Consider the following 12,263-nt stretch of genomic DNA (forward strand, 5'->3'; position numbering starts at 1 on the left):
GTAACCCTGGAATCACACAATTTTAACAAGCAACTATCCCAATTTTTCAGTCATTACTGCCAATTCTGGAAAGCAATTCACCATCTTTTATACATCTTGAGCCCAAAGGGCAGAGCACAGATGGACATAAAATAATATCTCTGCTACTCTCTGGGTCTCAGGAGTCCTATTTTCAGGGCAACCTCTTCATATCTTCCAAAGCTGCTAAGCATGCATTTTCCTCTCCAGTCAGTGCAGTCTTTCCTTGAGACACCACGGTGACGTGTGTCTTCTTACTCTGCTTCCCTCCTCTTGATTCCAACCCAAGCCATCTAAACCTTACAGGCTTGTCAAAACCAACTTTAACTTCATAAATATCTCTTCTTTACTAGAGCCCATATCAGTATCTACCTGTTTTCACCTTCTTACCATCTATTTAACAGATCAAGATACTAATTATAACAGTGTCTTGCCTCTAATGGCTTTAAATGCTTAGGTCTTATCTTCATAATACTGAGTTCCTTGGCAGGACTTCATAAAGTTATTTTACTCATGCCCACTAATGGCCGAAGCAAGATCATTTTTCTTTGTGAAAAACTACTGTTAGAAGAACTACTCACAGAATATAGATAACAAAACACATATATTAGGAAATTAGTAAATAAGGTAGAACAAGTATTTAGAGTGAAGATAAAGTATCTTCTTGCTTTCAGTTGACAGTCATATATGCATATGCTCGGACTGAATGTCATAACTATTAAGTAAAAATAAAGGAATGGAACAATGGGCAGAGTATGTATACCACTGGATATACTATCTGTATAAGAAAGAGAATATATACATACACATTTGTGTACATACGCACAGACTAATCTCTGAAAGGATGGAAATGAACTGGCAATAGGGTTTAACACTAAGAAAACTGGGTGGCCAGGCAGTGGATATAGAAGACTTACTTTCTCACCCTATACTATTTTATGCTGCTAAATTTTGTACCATATACATGTATTTTCAATTCCAAATGATAAACAGAATAAAATAGTTTATTGAAAGGAAAACATTTTTTACGTATACATATTTTAGTAAATTAATTAAATAATTGGCCGGGTGCTGTGGCTCATGCCTGTAATCCCAACACTTTGGGAGGCCGAGGCGGGTGGATCACTTGAGGTCAGGAGTTCAAGACCAGCGTGGCCAAGACGGTAAAACCCCATCTCTACTAAAAATACAAAACATTAGCCGCACATGGTGGCACCTAACTGTAGTCCCAGCTACTCGGGAGGCTGAGGCATAAGAGTTGCTTGAACCCAGGAGCTGGCGGTTGCAGTGAGCTGAGATGGCACCACTGCACTCCAGCCTGGCGACAAAGTAAGACTTTGTCTCAAAAAAAAAAAAAAAAAAAAAGAAAAGAAAACAAAAATTAAAATGCTCTGCTGTGCATAGGATTTATTATGCTAAAGACTCAAACATTCATCCAATCATTTCTGGGGCAATTATAAATGCCAGCCTCTATGCAATTTTGTAGAGATGAATTATTTTAACACTTTATAATTCATAATCATTTTTACATATAATTTATAAACATTATTAGTGAAAGCAGAATAAATAACTGTGAAAAAATAGTGCTTATGAAACTAGAAAGGCCTGAATTTAAATCCAGGATCCTAGACTTTGTAGATGGGGCATGGTTCTCAGCTAATTACTTAATTTGTCTTAACGCTAATATCCCTCTTAAGAGCAGAGTTCAGCAAACTATAACCCCAAAGCAAATTACATCCTGCCACCCATTTCTTGTAAATAAAGCTTTACTGGAACAATCCATGCGTATTTGCTTACATATCATCTATGGCTGCTTTCTCAGTACAATGTGAGACTTGACTAGTTTTGATAGAGCCCATGTACCCCACAAAGCCAAAAATACTAATTATCTGGTCCTTTATTACAATAAAAGTTCACCTGCCCCTCCTAAAAGTAAAATGCATACAAACCACATCTACTTTGAAATTGCCTAAGAATATAAAATCTCAGGATATGTATCCTAGAGCAAAGAAAAAGAAAAAAAAAAAAAAAAGAATAAAAAAGACTAAAAATTTTAAAAAGACTATAAAATGCCACTCCAAGTAGGAAGCAGGTCAAAACTATTTCAGAATGACATCAAGACATTATTAATCTTTTTCACTCCTCCTCCAAGTGTACAGCGGAGTTTTCCAGAGGCTACATGGAATTGTGATGGCAAAAGACTACAACACAGCTGTATTCACTTAAGCCAGATATTAAAGAAATCTGCAAAAACAGTGCCATTATTCTTACCACATTTTGTTTTAAAACATAGTTATTTTAGTTAAAATATAGTCATTTATGTTAACATGTAGTGGGTTTATTATTATTATTTTAAAAGTCAGACATAACTTTTCTCAGTTTTAATTGTTGTTGTTGGAGGCGGTGGGGGGTTTTTTTGAGACGGTCTCGCTCTGTCACCCAGACTGGCAGCGGTGTAATTACAGCTCACTGTAGCCTCAAATCTCCCAGGCTCAAGCAATCCTCCCACCTCAGCCTCCCAAGTAGCTGGGACTACAGGCACACACCACCATGCCCAGCTAACTTTTTTTTAACCTTTTGTGGAGATGGGGGGGCTCATTATATTGCTCAGGCTGGTCTCGAACTCCTAGGATCAAGGGTAGGATCAAGGGATCTTCATGCCTTGGCCTTCCAAAGGGCTCAGATTACGAGCATGAGTTGCTGCACCCAGCCTTTTTCTTCATTTTATTATTATTATTTATTTTATTTTTTTGCAGCAGGATCTCTGTCACCCAGGCTGGAGTGCAGTGGCAGGATCACGGCTTATTGCAGCCTTGACCTCATGGGCTCAAGTGATCCTCCTGCCTCAGCTCCCCAAGTAGCTGGGACTACAAACATGTACCATCATGGCTAACACTGGTATTTTTTTTGTAGAGACAGGGTTTTACCATGTTGCCTAGGCTGGTCTCGAATTCCTGGGCTCAAGCGATCCACAAGGACATTCTAAATTTTTTAGGAAAACAAAGTAACATCTGTCAGAGAACATGCAAACTACTAGCTCAAGTTCACAGTTTCAATATTAGACTATATTAACTTACCTTAATAAAGTCAAACTGGTTTTTTGGTGGTAGCTGTGATACAAAGTAAAATCAATGCAGACAGAAAACAAGAGTAGTGATTTCCAGCCTGATTCTTTGGTTTGAGTTGTGCAGTGCTCAACAGGCATACACATCCTGTTAACAAGCAACTGCAGTTATTTAAGAATAAATTTTATTGTTTTATTGCAGTATGTGCATTATTTGCTTAAACAGTACATAAATACTTATTATTTGGACTTAGTAACTAGGACTGTTAAGTATTTCTTTTGGCCTAGGAATACCATGAAAGGTATTCCTAGAGCACTATAAAAACAATAAAGTTTAGGAACTTCTGGTTTAAGGGAACATACTTTGCACAATCCACATTTCACTGTTCTTTAAAGGTCACAAATTTAGTGAAGTTTTACATTAACTTGTTGATTTGTGGCCAGTAGGAACAGTTTCTGTCCTGACAAACAGAGAGCGCCCATTATGGCTTGCAGTCCTCAGAACATTAACCACTTTTGTAACTAACTCAGCAATCTTATCCATATTTTTCTTTTTTTTTTTTTTTTTTTTTTTTGAGACAGAGTCTCACTCTGTCTCCCAGGCTGGAGTGCAGTGGTGCGATCTCAGCTCACTGCAAGCTCCGCCTCCTAGGTTCATGCCATTCTCCTGCCTCAGCCTCCCGAGTAACTGGGACTACAGGTGCCCGCCACAGCGCCCGGGTAATTTTTTGTATTTTTAGTAGAGACGGGGTTTCACCATGTTAGCCAGGATGGTCTCAATCTCCTGACCTCATGATCCACCCACCTCGGCCTCCCAAAGTGCTGGGATTAGAGGCTTAAGCCACCACACCTGGCCTATCCTTATATTCTTTTATAAATTTTCTATAAAGTCCTAACTAGTCTAATGCTCCTTAAACTGCTTCTAACATCATACCTGTTCCCTCACTAATTAACGAGTTATAAAAATGTTTGGCAATTATTTGTTTCATATTTGCATTAGGATGCTAATTTTGTCCTTTTGTAAACTGTACTTTAGAATGCTGAAGTCCTTTTCTAGTATATCTAGAAATAACTATTTTTAAAAGCCAAAATTTAAAGATTTCACTAATTACCAAGTACTTTGGAGGAATGTATATATAAGAAAATATAACGTATGGCATAAAAAAAGATTCTATACATACTCCTGTATTTAAATAGTGGATATATCTATATGTTAGAATATAATCCAACTATCTTGTAAGTCTATATGGTTTTCTATATTTTCTACCATTTAATAAATATATTCAGGCTGGGCACAGTGGCACACACCTGTAATCCCAGCACTCTGGAAGGCCAAGGCACTTGAGTTCAAGACCCATCTAGGAAACATAATGAGACCCTGTCTCTACAAAAAATACAAAAATTAGCCAGGCATGGTGGCATGCGCCTATAGTCCCAGCTACTAAGGTGACTGAGGTGGGAGGATCACCTGAGCCCAGGAAGTTGAGACTGCAGTGAGCTGCCATCCTGCCACTGCACTCCAGCCTGGGCAGCAGAATGAAACTCTGTCTCAAAAAAATAATAAATATATTTGATCCTTTTATAATCAGAAAAATACACAATAGACTTGTTTAAATGTTTGGGATGATCTATGAGCACATTCTTTTTTAAAAAGTGCTATTAATGCAAGTTTTAAAAAAAGAATGAGGGAGTGATATAGAATTAAATTCCCTCCAAAGAAACATTTTAGTACTATTCATTAAATAGAGGGCTAAGGACAAAAGAATAAATGGCAATATTTGTATAATTAGTTACTTCCAATGACAGACTATGCCAGTAAACTAAATATAGAGATAACAACTTATTTTACTCTCAATTTTCCACTTATTCTTTCTAATTTTTTTTTACTTCATGTCAAACATTCTTATCTAGATCACTCTTTCCATTTGAAGCTACAGAAGTGACAAATGTGCCTAACAAGGGAGAAGAAGGGGAAAACCTTTCACTTTGGGGGTATATCTATGAGGAACAGGTGAGGAGGGAGCAAAGTAAAAAGCTAATGAGTAAATATGTCTCTATATGTACTGAATCATGTCCATCCAAATGAGAAAAAAAATCTACAAATGTTGGTGGTTTGTAAGGAACTTGCTTCTTTCCACATCTGATAACTGACTCTGGATCCACTTCTTTCTGGGTCGCTTTTCACCTAGGCTGCCTCCTTTATTACCCAGAGTTGCTCTCTCATCTTATTAAAGATACTTGGCTCAGCACTACTTAGAACTTCCTCTTGTTCGCTTCAGAAGCATATACACGAAAATTGGAACCATACAGAGAAGATTAACATGGCCCCTGCACAACGATGACATGCAAATTCATGAAGCAATCCACATTTTTAAAACTATAAAAAGAAAAAAATAAAGAGAACTGCATATTATGCATGAAATACTGAAAATGGACTACCACACTTGTAGTGGGTCTAATAGTCAAAAGGCCTCTTTACAACTACATGTGAATGTAAGACCAAAGTCAAACCTCTGAAAACATTTGGTCTAAGGGAGGGAATGTTATGGAAGTTCCACCATCTGCTTTCAATGAATGATTTATAGAACAAAAGACCTGAATATATGTAAACAACATCAAATGATTTGAAAAAGGATTAATAAAATGTTACACACTACTATCTGTAAATTAGGATCATTTCATTTTGACAAGTTGATAGGTCTGACTCATAAAACTGCATAAGGTACTATGAGAACCAAGAAAAATTTATGAAACAGGTTTTCAAAGAGTTATCTAGTCATTCATTCAGTTATTTACATCTATTATCTCATTTAATCTTGTGCAGGCCAGGCGTGGTGGCTCATATCTGTAATCCCAGCACTTTGGGAGGCCGAGGTGGGTGGATCACTTGAGGCCAGGAGTTCGAGACCAGCGTGGCCATCTGGTGAAACTGTGTGTCTACTAAAAATACAAAAATTAGCCAGGCATGGTGGTACATGCCTATAATCCCAGCTACTTGGGAGGCTGAGGCACGAGGATCATTTGAACCCGGTATGAAGGCTGCAGTGAGTCAAAATCGTGTCACTGCACTTTCAGTCTGGAAGACAGAGCGAGACTATGCCTCAAGGAAGAGAAAAAACAAACAAATCTGCACAACAAACGTCTGCCATTTATTTTCAGAGGAGCAGGCTATTGGTTGGCAAATTCAGGTCCATCAGGAAAACTCGTAATAATGCATACGTTCATCACATCCTGAAAATGCTGCATGTACAAAAAGTCATAATTCTTGAGTTAAAAATGTAGAATTCTGAGTATTTATCGTGTGGATCAGGACAACTGGCCCGTTCCTCTGCCTCCCTGTACCTGGCATCACCCTAGCCTCAGTTACAACTTGGTCCCTCAGTACCTTCAACTGCTTCTGAAAATGCCTGACATGTTTAAAGGAGTTACAGGTGGTACTGCATTCCTCCTTAAAGGAGATCAAATATACAGGATGCCAATGTCTCAAATGAAGACTACACAATGATGTACCCAGAAGAATTAAAAGAGCTCTGAAACATGTAATGCTTGAATTTTATAGCAAGTCAAAGCACAAATACAGAACTCTTGGTTCTACATCATCTACAGAGCATACCTTGTACTGTACTTCAAACACTGAGCCATGTTCAAACTTACCAGTATAATATTTCTCAAAGGAAGAATCCTCTAGTTTGAAACGTACTTAATGATTTTATCAATTTTTTACTGGGTAATTTTAGCACCATGTGGTTCTACAGGTTGGGGAAAAGGGTGAGCCTTTCCACTATTAAAGTGTCCTTTGGTAACTTACCTTTTTGAACCCACAAAACATGCTTGAAATCATCAAGGAATAATGCACGACGGTACATATTCATTCTACTACTTGAGCACACTCACGTGTTCAAGTCAGTAGTATATGCTTTCAGAGAAAGGGTAAGGGCTGCAGGTAAAGTTGAAAACGTAAAAGTATATACAATCCCAATTTTTCTGTTTTCACATATTGTTAAGAGATATCATAATGTCTTGTTTCTTTCACTAAAGAATTCTAGTTGAGTGTGATTTTTTTTCAATAGTGAAATTAAAGCCCAGAAATATTATTTATTCAAGAACACAACAAATCATTAGCAGAAAAAAAGTTATGTGGAAGAGGTAAACTATTTTCTGATATAAAGCTTAAATCCTAAAATATAAAAATTAGCCGGGCGTGGTGGCATGCACCTGTAATCCCAGCTACTCAGGAGGCTGAAGCAGGACAATTGATTGAACCCAAGAGGTGGAGGTTGCAGTGAGCCGCCAGCCTCCAGCCTAGGTGACAGAGCAGCACTCTGTCGTCAAAAAAAAAAAAAAAAGAAGAAGAAGAAGAAGAAGAAATAAAGGTGGGGAGATGACATGCTACACTAAAATTGATGTTTTAAATCACAGGGACAAATACCAAAATTTACCAGCCAATAGCCCAATTTTCTTTTAGTGAAAAGTACCCCCTATATAGCTAGTCATTTTTTTAAAATCTCAGTTAACATGGAAATACTTTTAGCCAACTGTTTTCAATTACATATACTGTGATGTCCCTTTATTTTTCTACATTCTCAATACCAGTTAACACTAAATAAACAATACTACTCAATTTCAGGAGTACATAATTATCCCTCAAATGTTGCCTAACAATGTTCCCTCTAGGGTCCTCTGTGTGCAAATTCCTACTTTATATATGAAGCACGTTTAAGACCTCAAAATGTGTTGAGGCTATTTCTACTACAAGAATCGCAATTCACAATCCAGCATGACAGGGGACAAAGTCCAACAGTACTGTAGGCTTCCTATTAAAAAATACTCATACTAAAATAAGCGTCACAAACAGCCCAATTGCTCAAACCACTCAATAATGAATAACACTGATAAATAACCACACGAAACCAATTATTATAAGAATCAAAAGATCTTAACCCAACTATAAAATGTAGTTTAAAAGATCATCTTTTAACATCAAGAATGGTGAAGACACTATTTCTATTTTAATGACATAACTCAATTTTTGTTTTATGTTAGATTACTTTTCAAACCTCATTTACCACTTTGATCCTAAAGTATATGAAACAGATTTACAAAGGAAAAGCATGTACTATTCAGTTCAACCCAACCTATCATACCTTTTGTGCTGGGAATTATAGATCTTGACTAGAAAAAAAGGTAAAATTATGATGTATACTGGAAACTAAAATAAATGATTCTATATTAAAGATTCAATTTAGGAGTAATGTAGGAATGGGGAAAGGAGAAAGACTAAATTCTCATCTTCTATAGTATGAATTCAAGAGAAGACTAAAATTTCTCTCACACACACACACACACACACGACATTAAGAACAGCAGAATAAACATGCATTAATAAATTTAGATGTAAAATGCCACAACAAACAGAAATGTTATTTCAGGGGAGCAACTCAAGAAGAGAGATGGAATTTAACTTGAATTGCCAGGGAAGACAGAGTGGGTGGGAGAGAGAGAATATGAGCAAAGAGAAAATGAGTTTAGACTAAGCTAGAATTGTGAAGGGCAACTCTGGCTGGATAAAATGGCTTCTGCTGGGGAGCAGAAACGCTAGACAATGCTTGGGCGATTCCTACACAACTGACACACATTATGTTCTTCTGTTGGACAGTGCTTCACCAAAAGTAGTCTAACCAAAGTATATACAAGGGCAGAGTGATTTGAGACAAAAGAAACTACAAGTCAAGAGACGCAGGTAGAAGACAACAACAACAGACCTGACATTCTATCAAGGAGGCAGCTCCACCGTTTCCATAATATTTAGTACTTTAATTTAGCACTCAGTTTTCCATGATATTTTTTTTTCTTTTCTTTTTTTTTTTTTTTTTTGAGATGGACTTTCGCTCTTGTTGCCCAGGCTGGAGTGCAACGGTGCGATCTCGGCTCACTGCAACCTCCGCCTCCCGGGTTCAAGCGATTCTTCTGCCTCAGCCTCCTTGGTAGCTAGGAATACAGGCATGCACCACCATACCCAGCTAATTTTGTATTTTTAGTAGAGATGGAGTTTCTCCATGTTGGTCAGGCTGGTCTCAAACTCCCGACCTCAAGTGATCTGCCTGTCTCGGCCTCCCAAAGTGCTGGGATTACAGGCATGAGCCACTGTGCCCAGCCCATGATATTCTTTAACCATAAATATCAAGCTATTATACTTCAATCTTATACAACTGTTAATAAAATCCTAAATGAAGCATGCAGCCACACTTAATAGACAGATTCTGAGAGACAGATCTAATAATTTCTACAAACCATACTTAAAAGCTTTATTTTTATAATATCCTTTAACACTCCACAACAAATAGTTATACTGTCATAATATACATTACACATTTCCAAAAATTTTTCCTTTGACTCCATAAAAAGATAGCAACAGAACCACAATGCTAGTAAATACCGTATTTTCAAATTCATACCAAAATCATGGTGATTTCAAACATTTGGCAAGACTACTTCTTTAAAATTAGAAAATAGCTGATGTCATTATTTTAGGGGTAAAATCAGTATATGATATGATATTTCTTATACTGCCTTTATGTAGAAAGATTTATAGTAGAAGTACCTACCTTATTTAATGTAAATTGTGTAAATAAAAACTGATTCATAAATATTTGGCAAGCTTCCTCTAATACAAGAAATTACCAAAATCATAAAAAAAAATCCTTAATTTTTTCTAAATATTACTACCACCAGTTTCACTAATAATGGCAAATAGCTACCATTACACAATAACCAGATGTTAGGTTCTGTATTAGCTACTTCATTTATGCTATCTTATTCAATCCCACAAGATTCATCTACAAAAAAGGCAAGCTTAAGGTGAGTAATTTTAAGTTTAACAGAATTTATGTATATAATCTTTTTAATTAACATTTTAAATTGCTTCCTTAAACTAATGAGGAAAAAAATGCTAGGAAAAAATGTGTAAAGTCAACCAAAAGCAACAGTATGAAACTGTATTCTTAAGCATCTTTTCAGAAATAAATAGTCTTGTTGAAAGAGAAATGTTCTGAAATCTAACTCTAATCTGTAATGCTTTCCCCCTGGTGCCAAGTTGCTACGCAGATGCCACAGTCAGAAAGTTTTACCAAGCGTGATCACACTTTTCAAAGAAAGGACCCCATTTACTAACAGCACACTACGAACCACACAGGCAGCCGTCCCTCAATCGCCTCCATTCCCCTTACAATCATATCATCTGCCTTTCAGCCTTGTTTGCTCACCTCCCAGACCTTTCTTCCTCTTACTGGTCTGTCTCATTTCTCATCATCCTACCTCATTCTGCAAAAAAAGTTCATAAGGGCTGTTAAGAAACATTTGTATAGAACACTAGAAGTGCATCAGGAAAAGGTTTTATATAAATGTTAACTCAAAATATATAATAAAGATCTTTTATGTCTATACATTTTTTAAAAGATGATACCCTCCTTGACAAAGGATGGTATGCAAAGCTTTACATCCTAAAATACATATCAGGTTCCCCTCCCAGTAGTACAAACTAGTTCCTTCCACTCCAACACGACACTCCCTTTAAAAAAATAACTATAAATTCTGAAGAAGATATTTAAAACTGCAAAAACCTGAGATACCAAATGCAGGCAGATCCTGGGGGAGGGACAAGAGTTTACCACCAGAAGGAGGAAATGGCACTGAATCAATCCTCCTCATTCTCATGATAGTGTCCACCTACGCCTGCACCCTCCTTTTTAAACAGTTTGTAGCATAGGGCAGACTGAACCACAATAGCTAAAACTGACAGAAACCCCACCTTGAGTCTTAATGGCGAAGAACCAGAGGACTGAGTTAAAGAGCCCACCGCTGCTAGAACAGAAATTCTGGAAGGAAGAGAATCAGAGACACAAACTCTGCCCAAATCTCTGGCCAACTCCTAAATTACTGCATGGTGCAGGCTCTCAACAGCCTGGGAAGGCTAAAACAGTGGTTTTCAACCAGGGGTGACTTGCCCTCCCCAAGGAACATCTGGAACTATCTGGAGACATTTTGGGTTGTCACGACTGAGGGAGGAGGGTATGACTGGCATCAGGTAGGGAGAGATCAGGGATGCTGCTGAACACTCTACAATGCACAGGACAGCTCTCACCACAATTATCCAGCCAATGAGTCAACAGTGCCAAGGCTGAGAACCCTAGGATAAAAGAAGCCCACCACAAAAGAGATAATAGTCTGGAGTCTGAATTCAGCCAAAGTTAACTCCTTGAGAAGCGAGAGGGGAGGGGAGGGGAGGGGAGGGGAGGGGAGGGGAGGGGAGGGCCAAAATTCAGCCAAAGTTAACTCCTTGCTTAAAAAAGAAAAAAAAAGAAAAGGCCAAATTAACAATGTTCAAATATAACAGAATCCAGAGTCTCCACACTGTATCAATGTTCAGAATATAATTCAAAATTATTCAACATATGAAAAAAAACAAGAAAAATCTAACCCATATTCAAGAGAAAACAAAACCAATGGAGAAAATCCAGATTTTTTTAGTAGCAAAAATCTGTAAGCAATTATTGTAAGTAGCTTAAGGACATAAAGGAAAAGTGTTCACAATGAATAAACAAATACAAAATGACAGCTGAGAAATGGAAATGATAAAAAAGGTCCAATGGAAATTATGGAACTGAAAATGACAATATCGAAAATAAAATATACACTTTCCAGTTATTTAAATCTTCTTTCAAAATCTGCCTTCTTTTATGTCCACACCATAGTAATGTTCACTAAATTCTTTTCTATAAAGATGGTATCTCACTGTGTTGCCCAGGCTGGACTTGAACTCCTGAACTCCTGGACTCAAGCAATCCTCCCGCTTCAGTCTCTATGGCATATGCATATAGCTAGGACTATATGCATATGCCACAGCACCCGGCGATTTTCACTGAATCTTGACTATAATTATATAAACCAGAAACTAAATGGAAATGAAAAGGATGATATCATCTAAACAACCATTTGATATTATTAAACCAATGGGTTCAGTCTGAAAACATACCATAAGTATCCTTTTAGGATTAATAATACAGGTGGCAGAAATATATGGTAGACTATAACAGGAATTCATAAGTAATAATAAGCCACACTGGAAAATCAATTTATACTTACTACAGCTGAAATTTTCCAAATTAAAATTAAGACAACATTC

The 12,263-nt window shown here is 37.1% G+C and overlaps 1 protein-coding gene and 1 non-coding gene across 4 annotated transcripts in view; one reads left to right on the plus strand and one right to left on the minus strand.

The window, feature by feature from the left end:
- The window catches only part of MED13L (mediator complex subunit 13L), a 317,548-nt gene that overhangs the window by 118,127 nt on the left and 187,158 nt on the right, over positions 1-12,263 (minus strand). The gene's annotated exons all lie outside the window — the stretch shown is intronic.
- On the plus strand, positions 5,349-5,455 carry LOC119623935 (U6 spliceosomal RNA). The gene has a single exon (XR_005240037.1). It is a non-coding gene; the product is annotated as a U6 spliceosomal RNA (small nuclear RNA).

Source organism: Chlorocebus sabaeus, chromosome 11 (genome assembly GCF_047675955.1).
Source record: "Chlorocebus sabaeus isolate Y175 chromosome 11, mChlSab1.0.hap1, whole genome shotgun sequence".
In the NCBI taxonomy this organism is placed as follows: domain Eukaryota; kingdom Metazoa; phylum Chordata; class Mammalia; order Primates; family Cercopithecidae; genus Chlorocebus; species Chlorocebus sabaeus.